Source organism: Pezoporus wallicus, unplaced genomic scaffold (genome assembly GCF_028554395.1).
Source record: "Pezoporus wallicus isolate ANWC-B61680 ecotype Strahan unplaced genomic scaffold, APGP_CSIRO_Pwel_v1 contig_2384, whole genome shotgun sequence".
Classification (NCBI taxonomy): Eukaryota; Metazoa; Chordata; class Aves; order Psittaciformes; family Psittacidae; genus Pezoporus; species Pezoporus wallicus.
In genome coordinates this window covers 4,915,052-4,942,497 of record NW_026640488.1, presented here as the reverse complement: position 1 = coordinate 4,942,497, position 27,446 = coordinate 4,915,052, and the positions used below count along the sequence as shown (strand labels likewise).

General features: G+C 39.5%; 1 protein-coding gene and 1 long non-coding RNA gene across 6 annotated transcripts in view; one reads left to right on the top strand and one right to left on the bottom strand.

The window, feature by feature from the left end:
- The first annotated feature begins 6,283 nt into the window (after window positions 1-6,283).
- The window catches only part of FSTL5 (follistatin like 5), a 318,360-nt gene continuing 297,197 nt past the window's right edge, over window positions 6,284-27,446 (top strand). For 4 of the 5 annotated variants that reach the window (XM_057419061.1, XM_057419058.1, XM_057419060.1 and 1 more), the window contains exon 1: window positions 6,284-6,630. The gene's annotated coding sequence lies outside the window, so the exon portion shown is untranslated. The remainder of the gene's footprint in view (window positions 6,631-27,446) is intronic. The other variant, XM_057419057.1, reaches the window with a different exon arrangement.
- Window positions 18,495-24,157, bottom strand: LOC130604513 (uncharacterized). The gene is made up of 3 exons (XR_008973477.1): window positions 24,043-24,157; window positions 20,728-20,836; window positions 18,495-18,833 (listed from the first exon to the last, which is right to left on the bottom strand). It is a non-coding gene; the product is annotated as an uncharacterized LOC130604513 (long non-coding RNA).

Genomic DNA, 27,446 nt, shown 5'->3' with positions numbered 1-27,446 from the left:
GTTTCAAAGTCAGTAAGTCCATTCTTTGAAGGACAGGTTACTTTATGTTCTCAGAACAACTTGGAATGGAATCAGATAGATGATGATATATACGGCTAGGAGTGAATTAGGCTTCACATCAATTCCAGACATGCAATCACTATTTAGATTGATTTGTTCCCTAACAAAAACCACTTGAAAACAAGTGATCATTCTTTGTATCCATGATAAAGAATTAGGACAAATGCAGGAACCCTGAAATTGTAGGAGAAAAGATTCTTTGCTGCTGTAATGACCAGACAGTGCATGGATGCTTACGGACTGCATGGGTCCTTTGATAACATCTGATATTTGAATGCTGCCACAGAAGTCTGTGTGACTTTAAAAAATTTCTGTGAAGTTTCATTCCTACAATAATGTGTAACATAAACAAAAGGATTTTTAGGTTGCAGTTTTCTGTGCCTGTACAAAAGGATACTTTCATATCTTGTTGAACCAACTTAACTATTGATGCTGAAGGGGATTTTTATTGGGTGGGGAAAGGTTATTGAAACTGCAGTGGCAGTGGATATTAACAGTTTGCTAGTGTGCCTCAGCCTCAGGTTAGGTGTGGTGTTGTGGGCTGTTGGTGGTGATTTTTAACAAGGTGTCAGACAGAGCTACTTAGAGATTGTAGGTGACGGTTACAGGTCACTGTCTCTTGGAAAGCACAAGAATATGTAAGCAAAGATAGAGGTAATGACAGAACTTCTGCTGAAAAATAAATCCAGCCTAATGAGTGTTCCTCCTACTTTATCAATAAAGTTTCAACAGCTATCCTTTTTGTAACATAAGTTAAACAATTATTTTCTGTTCTATCACAAACTAGCTAAGACTCCTAGCCACACAGCATCTGTCTGCAGAAATCTGTGTGGGACACAGAGAATATTAATTGTTAGCTGACAGAAATAAAGCATGCCAAATGTGTAAAGATATCATGAATTCTACCACAGAGCTCATAGGTAATAATTAAAAATTCAAAGTATCTAAATAGGTTAAGGCTAAACTTAAAGGCTAAACAAGCCTAATCCAAAAAGTTTGCCATTCTTTTTAATACGTAATTCTTATGAATTAAAGTTCTCACTATGGTTTTAGCACACTTTTTCATGCTTATTCATTAATTTTTCATTTTCTAGATAAACACGGCCTGATATGTTCATCTTAATATGCATTTAAGTATGAGATTGAATGAGCTGTCAAATAATGAAATGTAGAATATTAGCTCTTTCATTTCCATCAGTGAATACTTTCAGCTGTGATGTTTTCTGATTTGACTGTTTAGATTTTCTAGTCAATCACATAAGGACTGACCAGAAGAGAGGGGAAAAAAAAAACAAGTCATAATTAATATTCTTGTTTAATCTGTTATCAAAAAGAACTTGTTACGCTTTCTACAAGCTCCTCTCTTTAGAGTGCAATACTAAGATTCCCCGATAGATGCCCTAAGAGATCTCTTATAAACATCACGACAAAGTACTGAAATTAAGTATTTTCAGCTTTCCCTTTGTGTGTGGGTTTCTTGTTTGGTGGTTTTTTTTGTTTGTTTTTTTTTTTTTTCATATATATATATCTATATCTGTGTTATCTACCATCGAGTGTATTGGTTTTGGATTTCAATGATAATGAATAATGCAATTATTTGATCCCAAGTGGTTGAAAAAGGCTGGACGATAAGGAATTTAACATTTATCCTCATAGCTCAATTATTTTTCAATAGTAAATTTTAATGTGGATATTAATTCCATAGTGTATTATCTCATTCCTGTTTAATCAGTTGTTACTTTATATTCATACCATGAGAGTGGGGGCAATGTCATCTTGTCAGAATTATTATCATTGCAAAGTAGGTGCACACTGAAATGAACCTATAATATTTATTTCATTAGAAATAATGGAGAAATCTACAGATCTACCCTCAGAGCCTAATCTCCACTCCCTCCCTCATCCCCCTCAAGTTTACGTCTGTTGTTTTGTGTTTTAATTTGAATTACTTCTTTGATAAATTTTAAATATAGGTTTCTTGTATGTAAACACTATTGCATATTCCTTTTATTTAAGTAACTAAGTCACTTTGTGAGAACTGTCTTTGAGGAGACAGGGGGTAAACCTTAATGTGCCTTTATTATCCTTTTATCATTTGGGAGATCTCCTCTGCCAGATGGTTGGCACAACCTTTCTCCAAGCCACAAGTAAGCTAATTTTCTTATACATCATTTGCCAGTGTCTGCCATTCTGGTGCTTATGGCGCCCTGCTGTTATAAAAGCACCAGTCCAGGCCTCAGGACACTTTACTGTGCTTTTTGATCAGGACAAAGCTGATAGTGGATGCCTTATCATCTTTCATTAGAACATTAAACAGACATTGGATGAATTAGACTAGTGGAAGATGAGGGAAAAATGTATGTGTCCAAACTTCATGCTGTGAGACACACATATTTCAAGAATTATTCATGCAATCTCATGTCAGAGCAGGCTGAGAGTTCTTTTGCTGTCATTGACTTCAAGCTAATCAATGATCTTCACTAGTAACAGCTGCACTGAAGGGGCAGGTGTCTTCCTCCAACAACAAAACCAAAAAAGAATAATTTGTTAAAAAGGAGTGGAAATTAAACCCTGTAAAAGGGCAGTACTGTGGTCTGTACATTTTGAAACAAGATTTCTTTATTGCTTAAATTTATCAGGGCCTAAAACTATTTTTGGTATTAACCAACAAATAGAAGTATGTTTAAAGTGTTGCAACAGAAGAAAAGTAAAGACTTTTTTTAGTCTTGTTTACTACTTTGCAACTGCCAGGTTAGCTGGGACAACAAAGTAATTGATTTTTGATAGTATCAGATTTTAATATCCTGGACTCTTTGGTAGCCTGATAATGTGATTCATGGGAACACTTTTCTTATTTTGAATGTTTAGAGATTTATCACAGAAAAATAAATTATTGTTTTTGAACTTACAGGTGGTGAGTGGTACCCAGACATACAGAAGTCACTGGACTAATCTGAAGATCTGAAGAGTAAGTAACAGTGCAAGTTTATGAAATTTCCTGGGTTTTTTTTCCTTACTGATTGCTCTTGCAAAAAAGAAAACCAAATCCAAAGATACTTCAAATAGCTTTAGAAGTGTTAGCAGTAGAAAAGCCAAACAAAGAAAAGTAGCTACTTCTGAAATACCATGCTTTCTCTCTAATTCTGCACTCATTTTGCGCGCAGTACTGTTTGCAAGGTAAGTAACCCTTTCTCCATAATTACTTGCAGTAGGAAAGGAGATCCAAGTTTCTCAAAGAAAGTGACTATTGTTCTATATTCAGTGAGTTATGGTAGGCTGTGAAGTATGAAAGCAAATATTTTGGACAAACACTGAACAACCAAACAACTTTTATCATCTATTATTTGCACTGACTTCCCCTTAATATATTCAGATTTTGATCTTCTTTTTGTCTTACATGAGGTTCCCTGCTGTATTGGATCCTATATTAAACAGCTCCTCATAAATACAAAATAGAGAATCCTTATTATTAATACCTATAGCCTTAACAAGCATAAAACAGCTTTGAAGTTCCTCTTTCTCACCTTCACAAGAAAGCATTAGTATCTACTGCACAGCTTCTCCTCTGCCCAGTATAAACCCAGCAAATTCTTCAAATACAGCAATTCATATAGAAAAATGAAAACCAAATATAACTGACTGCCAAGCACATGAGACTCTATATCAAAATCTGAAAATTGCATGGCATACTATGTGGGATCATAAACTACCCAACTTAAGATTATGGAAAGCAGAAACATATTACTAAGCATCAGCAGTCTTTCTGGACTAACAACTGATTCTTAAACTCAGAATAGTTTCTTTACTAAAGTTGTGTGCATTGGTCTGCATTACATCACATAAAGTAATATTGCAGGGGAATCCTCGGTGGATAAAAATGTTTCAGTTGCAAACAGCGGTGGTGTAATGTACGGGTTGCAAAAGAATGAAAAAAAATTAGTTTGTTCACTTTTTTTGGGGGGGTCAAAAAATAGAGCAAACAGTACACAAAATGGAGTTTAGAAACTATATCCATTAAGTAGAAGACAGAAAGCTCTCAGGAGAAGAATAAGCAAAATTTATTTCTAACTGTTGCCTGTGATAGCTGATAGTGAGTTAAATTAGAGGAAAAAGTAGAAAATGTGTGTGCTACAAATACATCAATGTAATTTAAATTAAATATGAGCTTTGTAAAGTGGATGTCCCAGTGAGAGTCCAAAGAAGAAAAACGAGTATCATCAGACGCATTAAAAAATGCAAGAATGCGAAGATACCTTAAAGTATTACACTGTTGTATCATTATTCACACTCAAATTTAAGAGTGCAAGTCCTCACAAGTTTTAGAGATTTCAAGAATTTTTTGAGAGTCTTCCATGTGGTATTTTGTGGGTTTTGTTGTGGGTTGTTTTTTTTTTTTTTTGTCTATCTGTTTGCAAAGCCAACCAGTAAGCTATAGTATTTCAGACCCAGCATAATTTGAGAGACCTCCTGTTTTTATTAATAAGGTTATATAAATATTTCTGTAATTGTTGATAATTTGTTTCATGCATGTTTATAATGGCAGAGGAGAATAGATGAGCAGGGTCCCTGCTCGCCCTCACAAGTTTTTCACTTAGCTTGGAACAAGAAATATTGGAGTTTACCTCTGTCCCAGGAATTTCTAGTGCAGCTATGCTACTAGGAAGCAAAGTTGATTCAGTATCACTTTTGTACCCCAAAACTTGTCATTAAGTATCATAATTTTATTCTATTTATGCTTTGCAAAAAACCTGAGAGGGCTTATGAGAAAAAAAGAGGGAAGAAATAGAATAATAGTGGTTCAGGAAAGTTATCCGGATGCCAGCCAAGCTTTATGATAACTGGCAATTATAAAGGGTTGTATCAATGGAAGTCTGTGTGATCTGGCTTTATATTCTATGCTTTGTGTGTAAAGGTTAATTATGTTGCTATGGCAGTGCCATGACCTAATTAGCAAGAGCCCCTTATAAAATTGTGATAATACAATCTGACCTATCTTGTTTCATTATTTCCTCTGTTATCCAGTTCAGTTCTTTAACTATGGGATTTACCTAGTTTTGTTTCTCACTACAAGTTTGTGTCACATGTACAAGTATAGTACAGGTCATCCAACACGCCAGTCAAAACAGATGACCTCCATCTGGCTTTACTCTAGTCATGGGTGATTTAAAGACAGTTTAATACTTTAATCTGTAGCAGGTTTTCCCAAAAGGCCTGAAGCAGGTAACATAATGCCATGATGAATAGATACTTAATTTTCATAGTGATTTTACATTGAAGATTAAATAGCTACTTTTTAAAAGTGGTGGAATGGTGGATAGTAAATTAATTTGAAAGTAATAAATCAGATAACTAAACCTGTTATCTCACTGTAAAGCAGATTCAAGTGAGACTTCAAACCATTGTTTCTTTGCTTCACTTCAGGTAAATGTATTTCTAACTTTTTAGGCCATTAGCTTCCAGCTGGGTGCTTTTGTTTTGCTTCCGTTCATCCAAACGTACATGTTTTCCTTTTCTATAAACAGAGGATGTAATTAACAGTCTTATCTGGAGGAGGATTTTTTTCCATGTGTTTTTCATAACTAAAGATGATTCACAGTTACATGCCAATTTTTTTGGCATGGGTTAGGAGTGAGGAGCTCTACTTGGCCATTCAAGACGCTGAAATTTGCTACAGATGGTAGGGATTACTGACACAGGCTGTGCAAAGCCTCCAGCATACTCTAGCTTTCATACAGCCGGTCGGTATACTAAGACTTATTGTGTAACATCCACCCTGCGTTGAACATGGATGCACACCAACCCTCTGTGCTCCGCTTGGGAGCTACTCGTTTTCCACAGCAGTTGCCACTCTTTCCGGGGCCGCTGCGTTGTGTCCTGAGCACTGCGAGTGCTGCCGCTCGTGAAGCGGATGGGGTTTACCGCGTTTTGTGGGGGCAGGAGGGCAGGGAACCGGGCGATGCCCCCAAGAAGGGGAGACCGGAGTGGGGAAACGCAGGACTCCGTCAGGTCAACAGCCCTCCGATGAGGGGAAAGGGTGAAGTACGAGGTACTGCTTCCCCCGCCCCATAAAAAGAGATGGGACAGCAATGACTTTGAAGATGGGGGGGAGTTAAGAGCAAGTTTCAGCAGACTGCGGGTGATGCCAGCAGCTGTGGGGGAGCGGGGCGGGCCAGGGGCGGGTCGGAGGCGGGGCAGTCCGCGCCGGGCAGAGCGGAGCGGTGCGGAGCCGAGCGGCGGCGCGGGCAGGCGGTGGAGGCGGCAGTCGAGCTCGGCAGTAGCGGCGGTGAGCGGGGCCGGTGCTGTCCGCGGCGCTGCGGGTGCTGAAGGGCGGGCGCCCCGCGCCGCCTCCCCGCGGCGCCCCGGGGCCGGGGGGTTCCGACCGCCACCGGTCTCGGCCGGAAGCGGCGCTGGGAACTGCTGCTTCGAGTTTTCTCCGGGCTAGCGGCGTCCCTGCTGGATCCACTCTTAGCTTTGTGAAACAGAGAAGCGTTCCTCATTCCGCGGTCCTTGCACGGGGACCTGGCGGGGTTTGTTTTCCTTTCCTGTGGACTTTAGTGAGTCTTGGGTAAGGTAAGCAAGAATACATATGTATGTTATATAGCTGATATCTTCATATAAATGGTGGTGGGGTGGCGAACGAATGAAGGAGCTGGCAATTAAAGGTAGAGCAAAGTTGGGAGCTAGTTAGCCTTTAGGTCAGTGGAGGGGCAACGCTTGGAAAGGAGGTGTGCAGTTTTCGGTGAAAAGAGCTCTGTAAACAAAAGACGAATCGCAAATGTGAAGTTAGAGGCTTATTTTTCTTCAAAACTTGCTGGCGGGATAATGTTTAAATGTTTGAAAATATTTTATTTCGGAAGCCTTGTGTATTATAGAAAGACATCAGAGGACATTGTAGAAGATGCTTTGTAATAACACCAGCTTTGGGGGACACAAAAAGCTCTAGCCGATTCTGTCTGGGGGAACGAGGGGTACGTAAGGTCATTCTGGGAAGTGGAGAGCAAAGTAGGAATTAAGGAGGATTTAAAAACAGCCTCATGTTGCTCTGTGTTCTTGTGCGTGCACGTATGTGTGTGTGACAGAAGGACAGTGATACCTTGTTACTCAATGCACAATTTAATGCTGTAACACTGTGAACTTGTGAAAGAGCACCTTTGTGAAAGGGATCATCTCCACTTCAACCTCCAAGGTCAATGTAGTGTGCAAGTGCCCGTGAAAGTTGAGGATTGTTTCCTTCGATACTGACTGACAAATGTCAGGCCTTCCTCCAGGCTACAGCTAGGTGTAACTTCGAATCCCTGATTTAATAGTACCACATTACGTTGCATTATAGGACTGCTGTTGTAGGTAATTGAATGGAAGTGGGAAGAGTGGGCAGACAAAATATCTTCCTATTTTGGCAGTGTTTAACCTTTTGCAAGCTTGGTAGGGCGCTCTGCTTCACAGAGGGGTTTTCTACTGCTCCTGTGAGGTAAGAGTTATGCACGCACAGAGCTGAGTGCTACGCAGGGATTTCTGCACATGCAGAGCTGAGTGCCACACAAGGATTTCTACATATACAGGGCAGAGCACAGCACCATGCAGGGATTTCTGCACACACAGAGCACCACACAGGGATTTTCACCACTCAGAGATTAAGGCTGATTCCAGAAGGAATGGGCTGCTGCTGCTGCTTGTAGCCAGTGCTACTGAGATGGCTGAACACAACAGGCAGGTGAATGAGGTCCTCACCCTCTATTTTTTAGTGTTATGTATCACTTCATACTCGTGTGGCTGTGATGAATTTTCTTTGGAACTGAGATCTAATCCACAATTGTTTCCTTACATAGATGTCCTGTACAAGTGCTAGCATGTCTGAACTGTGTGAGGTAACTTGCTGATGAGATGAAGCTGATGAAAGGAGGCTTGCTTCATATTATATGGTACTATTTTGTACTCCTGCATCATTTATTTAAAATTAAGGTGGGTTGTTTTTACTGAAAATTTTTATCAGCTAGAATATAAAGGTAGCTATTGAGCAACAGCACAGAACTACTGAGGACTAGTTCTCAAATTGAGGAGAAAGTAGTTTAAATTGCCAAGGCTTTAATTAAGTTTAAGTGGAATTAGGAAATACATATCTTTTACTGTTCCCTCCTCTCTCTGTGCCCTCCACCCCCAACCCATTATAGCTGTTTCTGTAAAGCAGCTGTTGCCTTCCTTTCTCAAATGGTGGGGAAAGTTTATTACCCAGCACTTGCACTGTTTGCAAACCTTCATTGCTTGTCTACCTGTCAGCTTCGACAGCTTTTATTGGCTGTCATTGACATGAATATTAATTTGCTTTGACACGTTTAGGTATAATTTTAAATAATTATACTTTCTGAAGTATGAAGATTCTAGATACTTGCTTTCTGAAGTTACGTTACAAAAATGTTTGGGAAAAGTTAATTTTGAAGCATGTGGTACAAACAGGAAAAAATCCAAACCGAGCCCCAAACTGAAAAAAAAAAAAGAAAGAACCCAAACAGCCCCAACCTATTAATTATATGGCCAAACTTTTGATGTTTAAGTGTAAATGTACAGGGCCTGATTTGCAAATTCTTGTTCACTTCAGTAGTCTTTATTCATACACAGAGTCCTGTTAACTGCAAAGGGACTATATCCATCATTATATGAGTAAAAGTCATTGATCTTGCTGAGATCAGTCATTTTACCAGCATCAGTCAGATGATGATATTAAGACATTAATTCTTCACTTTTAAATTTATGTCTTATATCTGGTATTATTTTCTATGTAATGTTTTCCCTTCATTCGTATTGGGCTCCTTTATTTTCAATCACATTTAAAAAATGGAGATTTGAAATGATATGTAGATTGTCAAGGAAGTAAAATGGCACTGCTATTTTTCAATAAAATGGTAGGGGTTTTTGTATATATATATTTGTATATATGATGTGTGTATATATATGTATAAACATCAAGTGTGGTCCATAGCCATTTTGGTTAACTGTCCTAATTAGAAATAGTCTTTTTTTTTTTTTTTCAGTAGTAATCCTTCAAGCATATTTGTATACTTCTAGGGATGTGATTTTATATAGTGCACAGTTCCAAGACCTTGAACACCACCATTCGTAAGTTGCAGAAAACTGGATTCTAATGACTTGACCTAACAGCTGACTGCAGAACTAATACAAACCTGGGGAGGAGTCTTGCCATAAAATGAGTATTTAGGGAAGCTCCCTATTTAAAGTGCTGCTTTATAGACCCTGCTTACACTGATCAACACACAGAGATATGCATGTGAGGGCATACATTTACAGTATCAACATACATACAACCTGGCAGACATCCTAAGCTTATATTTGATAGTGGATCATTTGGCTATTTATTGGACTATCTTTGGTAGTAAATAGGACTCAGTAAAACTCAAATAATATGGTTGCTCAGATCTAGGTGTGTTCTAGATCTACCTAATCATGATGGTTTGTCATGCAGATATTTTTGTGTGTGAGTTTATCCAATGATCCTCAGTATTTGTTGTAAAATCCACAGATATTAAACCCTAGAAAAAAGAACTTTTACAATCACATAATGAAGTCTCTCATAAATAGCAAACTTCCACCTCCCTCCCTCCTGTTCTTCTCTTTGGGATAGATGCACACAGTTCTAAACAGTTTTTTATATAACATTTTAGAAACTGATTGTAAACTTTGTGTCAACCTTCTCATATTCTTAAGAGACCATAAAATAATGATGAAAGCTAGCCTCTGCTTGATTTTGTTAGTTTCAAGCATAAATAAAAAAGTGGAGGTCCAATACCAATAGTTCCACTTTTTAACAATTCTGAACTTGGCTTAGAAATTTTAAAGGGAAGAGGTCAAATGAAACTTAGCCAATTCTGAATATTTTTCTCAAGACTGGCAAACAGTATGAGATAATTCAGGACATTAAATATCACAGGAGTGAATCATGGGTTCAAGGGGGAGTAATGAAACAAATGCCACTTTCGACTTTGTTTTTTCTAAGCAAAAGGAGGAAAATAATTGTTAATTATTCAGTGTAGCTTGTCCTACTGTGCTACTTAATTTTAAAGCAAATAGATTAACAAGTTTATTTGCAAATCTCTTTAACCCTGCTTTATAGTTCAAGCTTTTCTTTTTTTTTTCTTTTCTCTTTTTGTTTTAATCATAAGGAATTGCTGTCAACAAATAAAAAGACTGAGAACTTCTTTGCATAGGATGTTATACGTATTTAATACAGTGCTCTTTTCCTTGCTTCTTGGTAGACAGAAAAGACAAAGAACACCCTTTTAAGTTATTAGAAGAACAATAAGTTGAAACTTTATAGTAAAGAGATATTGAGAAAGCTGTGGGTTGAATAAGAATTGTGATTGACCAGCACCTTTGAAAACAGTGCTATATGAAACTCCATCTAATACCAATATCAAAGATTACTAGTGCCCAGGGAAGTAATCAAGAGCAATCAAACCCAGAGGCTAACTCTCTTTTGTGCTATTTTACAATTTCTTTTTTCTTTATTTTAGGTTAATTGAGCAACCTACAGTTACAAAGCCTTGTCTCCTAGTAGGCAGGTTCCTTTCCAGTACTCACATTTATTAACAGACATGTCTTCATTCGATGGACCAGTGCAGATAAAGACATTTCTGCACAGATAGCATGGCAGAAGAACAGCAAATATTCTCCTAATTTCATTTCCTTCTAGTCATTGATACTTCCAGTGATAAGAACTGAATATATCGGCTAAGAGGTGTAATGAAATAAGTTTAAATCAGCCAGACTGTTATGGTCTAGCCAGTCATGATTTCTTACTACCTGGATATGGCAATGACTTGAAAATATGTATTTGTTATCTATTTGACAACAAAGTTTATGCACGTATTTACCCTTACTACCCAGAAATGATCATAGTAAGTCTGTTCAATGAATCATTCTTTCTACCATACACTAAATGAACTTAGTGGTGAATTATTTGCCTGCATTGCCAAGTTATGCATATCTTGAGAAAATAAGAACTTCTAAAGAGTTAAATAAGGGGAGAGTTGGCAGTGCTTGCACTGATTGCTTGAAGTAGGTTGAAGTTCAGGGTTTATTTGCATTTGAATTAATTGAGATTGGTGTCCAGCAGTGCTTTTCAGCACAGGCTTCAGAAAGACTTTTTTGTATAATGAAGTACTTGAAAATGTTAGTTGGAAGATGAACGATATTTAAAATACTTCTTTCTTTTCCTGGCAGAGTGAGCTTTTTTCTCATTTTTCTAAGTAAGGCTTATTGTAATTTTGAAATATTTTTATCAGTGAATGGGTGTTCTTGTGTTAAAAGCCACTATAATTTTTAAATCAGCATATTAAAACTTTCTGAATTCATTTTTGGTTTCTTCATAAAGAAGTTCTTAATACCTACAAAAAGGAATAAAATAATCTTAAAATAGCTCATAGCATTAATCAGATAAAATGTTATTCCTTACTAAAAATGCTCTTTTATTAAGTGGTAGGAACTTCTAGATTATTACTTTGCATTCTTTTGCTGCCATTAAAACCCAAATATTTTAGATGTTTTCTGTGTTGTAGCTCTGGACTGTACGTATTTTCATTATTATAAGAGAACTGTCATCCTAAATAATATGTAAATTATTATACTTTTAATCACTTGTCAAGAAAATAATGAGTAATGAAACAAAAACAGGTAGAAAATTTTATTATTTCATGACAGGTACTGGAAATAAACTTTTTCGAATAGCTTGCAGATGATGAGATGCTTGAAGTTGAACATTTCAAGTTCTGTATTTTTTTATATTTTCTTTCATAAACTTCATTTAAAACAGCACTATAGTAATATGTTACTTATGGGTTTTGTTAAACTTTGTGAATCATATTTATTATGAAAGAAAGAAAAAACAAACCACTTTCACAGCACTGTGGCAGATCAATGGAAATCATAATTCATATGGAAGAGCAGTCAAAAAGAAACAACCCCGTCTTTTGTTTCTATAGAGACTGAATATATTGCTACCAATATTATGATTATATATATGATGCTTTTTCATGAAGACTGTATTTGGTGGCAGTTAATGGCCTTTTTAGTGATAACAGGAAACAGGAGCAACAGAAGTATTGGATATGTGAAAATGCTATGATATCCAAGAAGATTTCTTTAGGAAAAAGGTTAAATGAACTGCAAAAAAGTGGGAAAAATATCTATGAAAGTTATTCCTTATCCAGTCTGAACCTCCCTATTTCAGTATATACTCATTGCCTTTTTGGTGAACTTGCTCCAGTTTATCCATAGTTTTCTTGCACTGAGGCTTGAAACAAGACATAGTACTATAGCTGTGGTCTGACTAAGATGTTGCTGATCAGTCTTCAAAAAAATGTTGCAACATGTATCAACATATAGAAACAAAATATATATACATAATTGAAGAAGAAAAGTAAATTAGATTAGGAAAAATCTCCATAAGTTGCCTTATAAGGATTTCTGTTTTTCCAGGAAAACATAGCAATATGGCCTTTAGTCAAGACCAGCATAAAAATGCCTACGTTGGCTATCACTCCTAGGGTGTGTTTGTTCCCTGTATGAACTCTAGATGAGAATGCACCAAGTACAACTATATATAATTTTAAAGATTGTTTTCTCTACATGGAAAAGTTATAAAATCTAAGTTTTCTTTTAAGAAACTGTTTGGCACCATCAGATTTTTTTTAAGCAAGGTTCAAACATATTTAGTATATAAACAGAAAAGACTAGTATCTGCTTTCTGAGAGCACTCTAGTGTAACAGCTAAATGCAAAAGTGAATCATCAGCTCACATATAACTATCTTTTATATTTGCAACAGTCCATCTTTCTATTAATACAGCAGAAAATAAGCTATTGTACAGAAGTAAAAAAAAAAAAAAAAAGATGCGCCATGCTAATTTTAAAGTTGTTTTCTACATTGTCACAGTATCACAGTATGCTAGAGATTGGAAGGGACCTCAAAAGATCATCTAGTCCAATCCCCCTGCCGGAGCAGGAACACCTAGATAATGTTACACAGGAATGTGTCCAGGCGGGTTTTGAATGTCTCCAGGGAAGGAGACTCCACAACCTCCCTGGGCAGCCTGTTCCAGTGTTCCGTCACCCTCACTGAGAAGAAGTTTCTTCTCAAGTTTAAGTGGAACCTCTTGTGTTCCAGTTTGTACCCATTACCCCTTGTCCTATCATTGTTTGCCACTGAGTAGAGCCTGGCTCCATCCTCGTGACACTCCCCCTTTATATATTTATAGACACTTATAAGGTCACCCCTCAGTCTCCTCTTCTCCAAACTATAGAGACCCAGCTCCCTCAGTCTTTCCTCATAAGGGAGATGCTCCACTCCCTTCATCATCTTAGTTGCCCTGCGCTGGACTCTCTCCAGCAGCTCCCTGTCCTTCTTGAACTGAGGGGCCCAGAACTGGACACAATATTCCAGATGCGGTCTCACCAGGGCAGAGTAGAGGGGAAGGAGGACCTCTCTCGACCTACTAACCACCCCCTTCTAATACACCCCAGGATGCCATTGGCCTTCTTAGCCACAAGGGCACAGTGTTGGCTCATGGTCATCCTGTTGTCCACTAGGACCCCCAGGTCCCTCTCCCCTACACTGCTCTCTAACAGGTCGTTTCCCAACCTATACTGGAACCTGGGGTTGTTCCTGCCCAGATGAAGGACTCTACACTTTCCCTTGTTATATTTCATCAAGTTACTCCCTGCCCAACTCTCCAGCCTGTCCAGGTCTCGCTGGATAGCAGCACAGCCTTCTGGCGTGTCAGCCACTCCTCCCAGCTTAGTGTCATCAGCAAACTTGCTGATAGTACACTCAATTCCCTCATCTAAATCATTGATGAATATATTAAATAATACCGGTCCCAGTACTGACCCTTGAGGCACTCCACTAGTTACAGGCCTCCAACTAGACTCCGCCCCATAGACTACAACTCTCTGGCTTCTCTCCTTCAGCCAGTTCGCAGTCCACCTCACTACCTGATCATCCAGACCACACTTCCTCAATTTAGCCGTGAGGATGCTGTGGGAGACTGTGTCAAATGCTTTGCTGAAGTCAAGGTAGACCACATCCACCGCTCTGCCATCATCCATCCACCGTGTTATTTCCTCATAAAAGGCTAAGAGATTGGTCAAACATGATTTCCCCTTGGTGAAGCCATGTTGACTGCCCCTCATAACCTTCTTATCCTTGATATGCCTTAAGATGGTACCAAGGATAAGGTGTTCCATCACTTTCCCAGGGATGGAGGTGAGGCTGACCAGTCTATAGTTACCCAGGTCCTCCTTCTTGCCCTTTTTGAAGACTGGAGTGACATTTGCTTTCCTCCAGTCCTCAGGCACCTCTCCCGTTTCCCAAGACTTGGTAAAGATGATGGAGAGTGGTCTAGCAATGACTTCCGCCAGTTCCCTCAGCACCCGCGGGTGCATCCCATCTGGACCCATGGATTTATGGATGTCCAGATTGCTCAACTGATCTCTAACCCATTCCTCATCGACTAAGGCAAACCGCTCCGTTGACCTGACTTCATCTAAGGTCTCAGGGGTACAGGGCTCTTCAGTACTGCCTGCAGCAGAGTAGACAGAGACAAAGAAGGCATTCAGTAACTCTGCCATCTCTGTATCTTCTGTCACCAGGGCACCCATCCCGTTCATCAGTGGGCCTACATTACCTCTGGTGTTAGTTTTGTCTGCCATGTATTTGAAAAAGCTCTTTTTGCTGTCCTTGACCCTTCTTGCCAGGTTTAATTCTAAGGAGGCCTTAGTCCTCCTAGCTGCCTTCCTACATCCTCTAGCAGCAGCCTTATATTCCTCCCAAGTGGCCAGCCCCTCCTCCCATGACCTGTAAACTCTCCTCTTCCACCTGAGCATACCCAGCAATTCCCTATTTAGCCATGCAGGTCTCTTGGCCCTCTTCCTTGACTTCCTACGTGTCGGGATGCTCTGATCTTGAGCACGGAAAAAGCAGTCCTTGAATGTCAACCAACTATCTTGGGCCCCTTTACCTTCAAGCAGCCTTGCCCATGGGATTTCCCCTAGCAATTGCTTGAAAAGGCCAAAGTTTGCCCTGCTAAAGTCCAGGGTTGCAATTCTACTTGGTATTCTACTAGTCCTACCACACAAGATCCTGAACTCCACCATCTCATGGTCGCTGCAACCAAGGCAGCCCTCAACCCTTACTGCTTCGACCAGATCCTCCTTGTTAGTGAGGATGAGATCCAGCAGCGCTCCTCTCCTGGTCGGCTCATCCACCATTTGCAGGAGGAAGTTATCATCCATACACTGGAGGAACCTCCTGGACTGCGGCTGGGTTGCCGAGTGGTCCTTCCAGCAAACATCAGGGAAGTTAAAATCCCCCACGACGACCACAGCCTGTGACTGTGAGGCCACTCTCAGCTGCCTGTAGAAGGCCTCGTCAACTTCCTCACCCTGATCTGGTGGTCTGTAACAGACACCTACAACAGTATCCCCCCTGCCAGCCTGCCCCTTAATTCTCACCCACAGACTCTCAACTCGCTCATCATCTGTCCCTGGACAGAACTCGGTGCATTGTAGTTCCTCCCGCACATAAAGAGCGACCCCACCACCCTTCCTGGCTGGCCTGTCTTTCCTGAAAAGGACATAGCCCTCCATGACTATATTCCAGTCATGTCAGCTGTCCCACCACGTCTCTGTAATTGCCACCAGATCATAGTCTCCTGACTTAACACAGGTTTCCAACTCCTCCTGCTTATTTCCCATGCCGCGCGCATTGGTGTACAGGCATTTCAGGGAGCGAGCTGAGCACACCAATTTCACCCTAGGATTGTAGGAGGCCTCCCAGTCTTCATCAATTCTGGAGCGCTGCCCCACTGGGGCAAGCCCAGCTACAACCCCATCCCCCTTCGAATCTAGTTTAAAGCTCTCCAAATGAGCCCTGCTAATTCATGCCCCAGCATCCTTTTCCCTCTGTGAGACAAACCTTTCTCACTTGTCATTGTCCAGACTGGTGCCCTGTAAAACCAGCCGTTATCAAAGAATCCAAAGCCCTGCCTGTAGCACCAGTCTCGAAGCCAATTGTTCATGAACTGAATCTTCCCATTCCTTCCCACATCAGTGGAAGATGGAAGGAGTGAGGAGAAGATCACTTGAGCCCCAGACTCTTTCACCATCCGCCCCAAGGCCCTGTAGTCTTTCTTCATCCCCCTCAGACTGCAGGAAGCAGCTTCCTCCCCACCTGTCTGGAAGACCAGCAGCGGGTAATAGTCTGTCGGGTGCACCAGGTTGGGGAGCGCCCTGGTGATATCCCTGATCCGGGCTCCAGGCAGACTACACACTTCCCTATGATGAGGGTCAACTCTGCATATCGGGCCCTCTGTTCCTCTCAGAAGGGAATCCCCTACTACAATGACCCTTCTTTGTTTCTTAACAGAGGCAGTCTTGAGGTGCAAAGTCGACCCCCTTTTCCTATGTGGCCTTGTGGGCTGGCCTTGCCCCACATTCTCACCTACCTCTCCTTCAAGATCCAGGGCCTCGAACCTATTACGGAGGGACACCTGGGGAAGCAGGGCAGGAAGGGAGGAGGGTTTCCCACGACGTCGAACTGGAACTCGCTTCCAACCCTCGTCGTCTTTTTGGTCCCCTACCTCTGCGCAACAGCTACAGGGCAGGGGCTGCCTCGGGCCATCCCCCTCTGTGTGAGGGGGCAGGGGGTCCTTCCCCTTTTGGGGGGTATCTCCCTGGAACCGTTCCAACTGGCCCGCCAGGGAGTTACTCCACCAGTCGATCTCCCTTTCACACTCCCTGATGGTCCTCAGTGTCTCAACCTCCTCCTTAAGTCTTGCCACCAGGCTAAGCAGATCTTCTACCTGCTCACACCTCACTCAGGTGGAATGCTGTCCTCCCTCCCCCGGCAGCAGCAGGCTCTGGCACTCCCTGCACCCAGAGACCTGAACAGCCACGGTTTGGGACAGGGTCTCTGTCTGAGTTGCTGTAGTCACCTTACTGCAAGCTCTCTTTCTGGAGGCGACCATATTGGTCAGCAGTCTGGGACACCAGCAACAGGGTCAGCAACACGACGGGCTTGTTCCTCCCTGCGCCTAGTGGCCACCGACGTCGCTGCCCTCTCTGAGGCTCTTTCAGGGCAAGCGGCAGGGGCGTGGTCACCGTCACCCTGGGAACGCCCCCCGGCACGTCAGCCTCTCTCTCGCAAGGGCTGCTGGGGCTTCGGGGATCGGGAGATGTCGGGGATCGGGAGATGTCGGGAGTCGCGATGTCTCTGCGCTATCCCCTCTGATTTTCCTAATCTCCGTTGACCCTCGCGGTCGCTGAAGCGTGCCGGCTGTGGCTCTAGCTAGGCTAGCTCCGATCAGCTGACTGAATGAGTCATTTTGCTTTCATGAGAAGGACAGTTATTTTGGTGTATCACCATTTCTAACAGTGTCTCATTTTTATCTTCTAAGGGTCTGGATTGAGTCTTAATACAGCAAAAGGCAGAAGCCTTTGTAAGACAAAGTTTGTACAATATCTTGGAGACTATTCACTTTTTATGAAAGGTAAAAGGAAAGCTAGGGAAAATGTAGGCCTGCTGCTGGACGGAGCAGGTACCCTGGTGACAGAGGACACAGGGAAGGCAGAGATACTGAATATCTACTTCAATCTTCAATGTCAAGGCCAGCCCTCAGGAATCCCTCACCTAGGAAACCAGGGAGAAGGTCTGGAGAAAGGAAGTCTTTCAGTTTGTTGAGGAGGTGTAGGTCATGAGATGATTTAGAAATGAGAAAATGAGATAACTTAGACAAACTTGACATCCAGATACATGGCCCAGGTGCACCCACAAGTGCAGAGAGACCTGGCAGACATTGTTGCTAGGCTACTCTTGATCATCTTTGAAAGGTCATGGCAATAAGGAGAGGTGCCTGAGGACTAGAAGAAAAAAAAATGTCATCCCAGGCTCCAGCAATGGCAAGAAGGAGGATCCTGAGAACTACAAGGCCACCCAGCCTCACCTCAATCCGTAGAAAGGTGATGGAATGGCTCATCCTGGAGGCTGTCGCTAAGCATGGGGAAGGCCAGAAGGTGATCAGGTGTAGTCAGCATGGATTCACGAAAGGGTAATCACACTTAACCGACCTGATTGTCTTTTACGATAGGATAGCTGGCTGTATAGATGAGGGGCGGTCCCACAGGGACATTGGTCTAGATGACCCCCAGTGGTCCCTTCCAACCTCAACCATTCTGTGATTCTGTGATTTGGTTGTTAAATCTGTAGAATGAAAACTAAGACCAAGTACCTTTGGTAAAGGCAGATTTCCTCAGTGTTGCCAGGTATTCCTCAAGTCTGAGAGGTGAATGCTCAGAAAATGCTCAGAAAACCAGTGTAATTTCCAAGTGTTTGCTCAGTTAGCCCTACAGTATTCACAGGAGTACAAAAACTGATATTAAAATGTAACATCTTATTTTAACACTGAGTCCTTCTTTTCTTCTTCACTTTGTTTAAAGATAGAAACAAGTTCAGCTCATCATCTGTTTCAGCAGTGGAAAGGCCACAGAGAAGGAAGAGGGGGTCTTCCTGACAGTATTTCTGGCTTGTCCTTGTAAAATGGAATTAAGTCACATGGGCCCTTCCTCTCCTTGCAGCAGCCAAGGTTAGCCATAACCTCATCTTCAGTGAGAAATCGATGTTTTTAATCTTGAGTGCTCATTTTCAAATTGAAATACAGTTCATCACATTGCTGTTCTTCCATATTATGAAGTCCTCTGACAGAGATAATTCTAATTTAAAATTAACCACAAGACGCAGCACCAGGTTATGATAGTTTGAAGATTGATCATATTTTGCATTTATTTAGTGTGCCTTTTAAGGTGAATGAATCTCAGCTAGTCTAATGCAAAGTTAAAGTAGTGGTTTTAAATTTTTTCCTCTCTAACATACATGTTATTCTTCTCTCTTCCACTGTACTCCTTTTATATTCTTAGGTAATTCAGAAACCCAGCAATAATTAGTATTGGTAGTATTTCCACATGAATATTAGATTTCTATTTTAGATTTTATGATTTTTGCCCCAGGCTGTTTTTAATAAACAGTAATAGTCTGTTAAAAATGTTCTGCACATTGATGCATAGGCTGATTTAGTTCTTTCCCTGGGACACTGAAAGAAAAGCATAATTAACATCACTCCTGAGATTTAACTTTTGTATTATGCTAATTATTCCTGGAACTGGAAACAGTTTTTCAAGTGATTTTAAACTGTGTTGCTTAGCTATAATTACATTTTAGTCTACTGTCTAATAATAGGCTGATTCTCTTTTATGCTTAGAGAATTATTGTCACAAAAATATTTGAACAGTCTACATTTGTGTGTTCTTGTTGCAGTCAGTGGAGTGGGGGGAGGTTAGCTTTACCTTAGGGGTTTCATTTGAAGCATTAGTAGAGTGCTTTAGGCATCAGATATTAAAATTTGTGTCCCTTATGGACCAAAAATCTAATATTTTAACATATTTGTGTCCTTTATATCTTTTCAGAATGATAGTCATATTCATCCAGTGCTTTAGGTTCCCAGTAATTTCTTCCATGCATAAATAAACTTTTAAAAAATGGCTTCCATGCTTGTCTTTGTAGAAAGTGATGTGGTATGTATATAAAAAGTTAATAAAGCTATACTGAATATTTTATTTATATTTCCAAAGCCTCAGAAATCAATATAAAAAATTAACATCCCTGATGTTATAATTTCTGAGTTAAAACAGCTTTCATATTAACAAAGAGATATAAATGAAAGTTTGTTATATAATTTGCTGACTATACTGGGAGTGTTTTTATGACATTGTGCTACATCTGACTTCTCCATGAACTGTATGAAGTCATATGGCTAAGAACGTTGGCTTTACCATTGTCTGCTTTCCTTGTGAGAGACAAAAGGTCCAAATTCAGTGACTTAGTCTTGCATTTTTTATAAACAGTGTATTTGTTCCTGAAATTATGTGTAAATGCTGGAAGAAAACTTTAAGATCTGTTCATGAAACTCTGAATGCTGAAACTGTAAGCAGGGAGTCTTGTACCTTTGTTATTCTTTCTAATAAAGAAAGTGAACAGTAGATTGTATGCATGCATAGAAATTCTGAATCCTAGAAATTTGCCTTATTGAAGTATTAAGTTGGCGCTCTTCCAAAAAAGTGTTTCAGTGTTGCGTATAAAATATTGCAAAAAGGATGCCATGGCAGATTGATTTATATCCATTAATATCCCTGTAAGACCCAGTTCAGTGTCTTTATTGCTGTCACTCTTGTCAGTGAATATTTAGGGACAAGCAGCTTCTCAGTATACTGTTTGTCCTGCATTTAGATTAGGTTTGTAAGCCAATAATCATTGAAGTTTTCACTGTTTTTGACTAGTGTCACAGTTCTCCAATAATTGCATCAGAATTATTGGTAAGATAGATATAATGTATAACTAACTTCCTTCTATTTGTGGTATTTATGTCCAGCAGTAATTATGTGCTTCAGTTTTCCTGTGTAATCTTTGTAAAATACTTAGGCAGAGGGAAGAAGCCTTCCACATAGCCAGTAGAAAAACTGTTCCTGTTTGCTGGATGTCATAGCATCTGCTAAGAGTAATAACATTGATGAAATAATCCTAAACGAGAAAAAAACATTACTCATGACTCACCAAAAGAGAGTAAAATAACGAGGTAGCTATTTCCTTTAAAGACACAAAGAAGGGAAGTCCACCATAGCTGAACTTGTGACACTGTGGCTACTTGTCTTTCTCCCAGTCTCTAGTTGGAAAAAAAAAAAAAAGTGGAATTACTTTTGGAGAAGAAAAAAAAAAAACCCACACTTTTTTGTGTTCCCAGACTGACTGAAAACTGGTATGTTTACATTTACATTAATAGTATCATAGCAGGCTTGCATCAGTAAAAATATGAGGATAAATGAGACACCATATGTGCAGCTCCACACTTAATTGCTACAAGAACACCTCTGCAGTGAAGATCATGGCATCGTTTTGAAATTTGCTTGCTTCTCTTTATCCTTGCATGCATGTTATTTCTGGCCATCTGCAGGAAATATTATGAAATTATAGTCAGCTGGCCATTCTAACAACAGAAGAATATTAATGATAAAAATTGGTATTACTAATGAAGGCTCCTAAATTACTGGATGCTTACCAAGGGTCATTATGACCCACAATTTCAGTCTAACTTTTGTTTTTCCTGTTGCAATTAAACAACAAACCCCCTAAAACCTAGAATGCTGCTTTAGAACCGATACAATGTCAAGCGAAGTTAATGTCACACAGTGAACACAAAACTTTGCACATGTCATCTGCAGGATGAAAACCTATTACTTCTGTCTAGATGATTCAGTGTTCCAACAGCAGAAAAGCCTTCTGTGTTGCTGTGGCATTCAGGGGCAAGTTTATAGTCACAACAGTAAAAACAGACACCCATGTGACTAAGTTTGCTTAAACAGCACTTATATAACTTAAACAGTTGTATTTTAAGTATGTTGATTTGAAGTTTATTGTACTTACCTTGACATTATAGGGGAAGTAAAACCATGAATCACAGAGTAAGCTATGTATCTTCACATTGTAGCTAAACAGGTAAGTCCTTACTGGACTCCAATACCTATCATGAAAACAAAAGGTAGAAGTATTAAACTATATTAATCCATCATTTTGCGGTCAATCACTAAATGGAACTGGTGGAATGATTTAAAAACATTATTTGTCTTGCTGAAGTGAATATGATTTTCCTGTGATGTGTAAAGATATTGAGAAAGTAGGTGTCATGCACAGACCCTATAAATAGTATAATTATTTAAGTATTTTACTTAAAGACCAATTTAGACATCATTCAGTTTGTCCAAACCTGAAAATGAAAATAAAGCTGCATTAAAATGCTAAGAAATATCAATCAACATGTACTGGAATTGTGATTAGAAAATATTAGTACAGCTTTCATAAAAATAAAAAACTTTCTGTGATGATACAACTTACAAAGAGAAAGTACTATACCATAAAAAGAGAAGTGAATTTTTAGAAGAGTATTAGTTGATCTGTTTTGAGGCCACTGCTATCCCTCTCACCCTGTTATACCCATTGATCATTCTTTCATTTCCTTCTATTGACCATATACTGACCAGTATTTCTGACCAGAAATTAACCTTTTCCTCCACTGCCCTCCAGCTCAACTAGCTATCAGTTGGTATATTGTGGCCTAAGATCAGCCTGAGCTCTCCATAGAGCAAGCCAGCTCTGTTCAAACTTATGTAAAACTAATTCAGAGCAGTGTGTTACTCTGGACATATAGCAGGCTCTAACAGTAATTGTCCAAGATAAATTAGAACAGAATAGCACAGAGCTATGATTTCAGTCACTGAGCTGCAGGTAACCACTCCCCTAACCCCCCAAGGCATAGTTTTGAGCTTTTCTGTCAAGGCGTCTGCTGGGATACTTTGTCCTTATGGTATAAATTCAAGTGGGTGATGAAAGTCTTATGGGAATGTTATTCTAGAAAGAGATTGCTGTAAAGCAAACAGTCTTATAGCTACATTTATCCTCCCAGGCATGTGTCTGATATTTTATATCGTATATCTGATATATTATGGTTTAAAAAAAAAACCAACAAAAACAGAGCTGAAAAGGGCTGGCTTGCCTGGCTTTCTATAAAATGGTTATTCTGGAGTAGTTTTTAAATATCCCATTTGTAGATTTGCACCTCCCTTGGGCTTTTAGAGTAGCCAAAACTGGGGCAAGCTATAAATGTGAAAAAAGGTATTTTTTGTGGCTGATGTTCAAAGAATTCAAGTAACTTTGAAAATAAGGGATGATTTTGGATTCTTTTAATGACACTACTCTCATTTTTCCAATATATGTTGTGTATTATCATATTGTATACTCAGAACTCTGGGGAACTCTGAGGCTGTAGTACTATTACAGGCCATGCTGTACCTAGCAGCACCACTGGGCTGTCAGTTGGGCTGGCTTTAAGCATGGGAGGCTGCCCAAAACAGCCAACTATTGGGAGAGAGCAGCAGTGGCTCTGCTTTTTCTTTTTGTTTCCAAGTGTTCCACTGGGAAATTGTGGCCACCAGCTGCAGTGCCAGCACTGAGTATTGGTAATCCTTATTAAGTGAGAAATTTGGGAGCATTAGCAGTATGCACTGCTACAAGTGATATCCCCAATCCTTCCTTAGCATCTTCCTCCTCCCCCTCATCTCCTACCCAACTCCAATAAAAGTAACAGTGAACAGTGAACCCGACTCTTCAGTATGCCTTTATCCTTGGCACTCTCCTCTTCCTGATGGAATTTTCTAGTGCTTTAGGAGCAACTCAGTCTCAAGCCTTATTTTTTGGAGAAGGCAAAGAGAAAAGGCTTGACCTGGGCTTGTCAACAGGTGTGATTTGTGATGATCTGTGCACTGTATTGCTCTGAAGGACAGAAATTGTTATTCTCTGTCTTCATTAACATACAGATTTTGCACATTAATGCAGTTGTATGCTTAAGATGTTGAAGTTGAGAAAGAAAGGTGGATTTTTCACTTTTATCAGTTGGCAGGGTATTCTTGCTTTTCCACCATGGACCGAAATCGGAGATTCTGAGAATACTGGAATGATTATTTGAAACTTATTAATATGAATGTGATTAATTAAACAACAGAGGCTTTCTTTCATCTGAATAGCCTCCATTGAGGCTCTTTTCTCTGTTTAGTAGTCACATAAGAGCTGCAAGACTATAAATGTAATAGTTTGCATTCTATGTTGCTGAACAAGGCAAAACTCTTCTGCATATATAATCTGCAAAATAACTTTCAAAAACCTCTTTTTCTGTTTTGATTAATCATTGGGGGTTTGCAGAAAATCTCACCTGGGTAACAAGAAGCATCTGAAATTGCTGAAGGGCAGGCATTCCTAGACCTTCAAAATACAGACAGAGGCAAGAGGAGCTTTCAATTTTATTTGTGTAGAGATGCTTACCTGAGTCAGCACTGACAATACATTCATGCAGACAGTAATTGATTCATCAATAAAGGGCCTGTGTGTAGCTGCAGTACTTGGACATTTGCCACCCATTATCTGATCGGCATCTGTGGCTTATGATGTTCAGACACATCTCCTGGCTCCTTGTCATAGAGTGTTGCACTTCACAAAGGTGTCCTAGACAATCCCAGTGGTTGATTCAGAATTAAGAACATTGTCAGGGAGGGATGAAAAATGGAGGACAATCTTACGTCTCAGGGAGATAGGGTGATTACTGTGGAGATTGTAGTTTCAGAGTGATAACTTTGTATGAGAAAAGAGATGCTCTTGCTTGTACAGACAGTTCATACCGGATGTGTTATGCAGTGTCTGGTGATGGTTGTACCTAAGCCATCTGAACTTTCATTTCTTATTGAAATGTAATTTTTGTCTGTTAAGAGTGTCCTGTTAGTGTTTCCTGCCACCATAGATGGTCAGAGCATTAGTTCCAGTAAATTTTACATTTTATTTTCCCTGTATTTCTATTTTATAAATAGAACTGAAGATGTTTACAAAATTTTTTTTTATATTATACAGTGGTGGTGGAGGAGAGTCCAAAACTCATTTCTTTTGCATAGTGACCATTTCATCACCCCATAGTAGTTACTCCATCTTTTATTTTGTATTGTCCTTCTTCCAGTCTTAGATGTGATAATTTTTTAAATAATAATTGAAAAATCTTATTTTACAATCCATTTTAGCTACAAGCTCATCAGGACACTGTAGGTTTTCTATTTTGCTGTCAGCTTTCCAGTATGCATTTGGAAGGCTTTTGTCTAGTAGATATATTGGAGCAGTATAAAACCATAAGCAGTAAAACTTTGTAAAATAGTATAAGGCAGTTAAAACATAGCAGGAAATGAAGGTTCTGATGCTAAGAATAGGATTGTGAGTAAAGATAAAACAATAAAAGAAATGCATTGTTTTATTAAAAGTATCTATGCAAATTTAAAGAAGGCTGCAGTTGTTCAATGAAAAAGGAATGTGATTTACTATAAATATTAGAATGCAAAAGACCAAGTCAGCTGTCACAGTCAAAAAAGTTTTTTTTTCATCAGGTATGACAAAGTGTTTGCTTCATTCTACTCAAGACTATTAATTTCATTTTACATAAGGGAAGAAGATCCTTCTTTTATTCACTGGGACTTTAATGTCCAAGTGAAGCAGCAAGTTTAGCAGACATCAGAGTTTCAATTTAAATTGGGGCCAAAGATATCTTCAGACTTGTTCCCATAGCATTCACAAAGATTGCAGATAAGCTGACAGGTTTTGGACACTTCCCTAATTGATGGATCTAAGAAAGTTATTGAACACAACACATGGCGCTAGCAACCCAAGCCAGCTTTATGACTGACAGAACAAGTGCAATTTTCTGTATTTCTTTGTGACTATGCTGACTTCAGGTTCATGAAGAAAGTTGACTTTTGTGTCAAGTCACTGCAAAGCAAGAAAGAAAAGAAGTGAAAAATTCCTCAAGAGTTAAATTAAAAAGAGAAAATGCCTATCACTATTTTTGATCTTCAAGTACAGAACACTTTCCTCTATTTTATTATTTCTGTGTATCTGTATGATTAGACATGTTTTTTTTAAAGACATTCACAAGCAACTTTGGATTTAATTAATTTTAGTTAATGGAGTTATTTTAGAGTTTTGTTTGCATTCTTGTGAACTTTACTGTTACTAAGTCCTATAAATAAGATCGTGACCCAACATACTAAATGTTTATTTTTAGAATTGTTTTCATGTTTTCAATTAGGTCAGGGTTTCATCTGTAGTTGACTTAATTATATTAATGCGGTCACTGGAGGAGAGCACCAGAGGGCAAATATATTTGTGGTTCAATCCGGATAACGACAGATTGCCCTCAGCTAGAAAAAAGTCCTTGCTTATTTAAATAGCTGCAACATTCATCAGTCCTCTTGGTTACTGATTGAACTGTGGTTCAATGCAATGATACCAAAATTCTTGTACGCTTTTGTTCTCTGCAGTCTGATGATTTGATATTTCCTATTACTGTTTGTACTGTTGTGCATACTCTCAATTACAACATGGTGTACTCATATCCTGCTGAGTGTTCATCTGTGTTTAAGGAAGCAGGGAGCTCATGGTTCCTTGAATGTCAGACTTCCCTGTATCACGTTTCTTTCTGATATGCTCTCTACCTATCTTCCCATGCTGTGAAGGCTGCTGAAACACTACTTTGCTGAGCCAAAACTACCATACCTTTTTGCATGTTGTTTTTTTAGCACCCTCTTTTGTCCTTTGTAATTTTTTTGTTATCTCAAACCCTAGCAGAGGTAAAACTCCCAAACCTATCTGTTCTGATGTTTGCCATTTTCGTGGTGGTCTTGAGCCACAGTCTCCCAGCGGATTGACTTTAAACCAGCTGTTTAAAGTTGGTTTAAACAAGCTTAAAAACTCCTTTCACTGGGTAACAAAGATGGGACCCATCTTTGTTGGTTAGAGCACGTCAATAGAGCAACCTAGCAAGCTTCATAGGTGTAAAGGGACAAGATGACAATATTAACCAGAATACTTATTTAGTAGAAAGAAATTCTCTGAATTATCATGGTAGTTTGAGTAATGGTAGGCTTATCATGGTTTAGCATTCATTCAAGGAGTTCCATAATACCAAGGCCTCAGTGTTTTTATTGGTAACTAATGTTTTCCCAAACCTCCAAGTTTCCTTGACTAACAAAAGGGAGAAGGGTGGTAGGTTAGCATGTCATAGCAAATATGGAGGCACTTTAGTCTTTAATTCAGCAGCTTACCTTTTCTAAAAAAACAAATTTGTCTTGAGTGGCCATTTTGCCTTCTCTAGAATGACATTTGCTCAAAAGTATGCAATGATTTTCTTAAAAGTACGCAATGGAAGCATCAACAGCTGTTGTTTCTTCTTATATTTAATCTGTGTTTGCAGTATTTTACTTAAGTATTTTATGTAACTAAGTGAAAACTTGAAAACCAAAATATTTACCTTTTGTAGCATGCCCAGAGCACACAGTTACATAATGGTATGTTAGGTGTTACTTTAAAAATGTTGTAAAATGTTAACAGTAGCAAAATATTTTCCTGCTTCTAAGATGGCAGATTTTATATTTCTGATTTAGTAACATACATTAGTTGAATTCCCATGGGTTCAGATATTGTCATGATGATAAACATTAATCCTCTAGGATATTGAGGAACCAGCTGTAACAAGCTGTCTTAGTGAGTGAAGAAAGGAACTGCCTTGCTGACAGTATAACTTCCACAAACAAGAGCTTGTATATATTAATGATGGTAAAAACACCAGTTTCCCAGGGTTGATACTGAAGTCTTCGGGGAAAGTAAGATCAGCACACACAACTCAGTTCTATTAA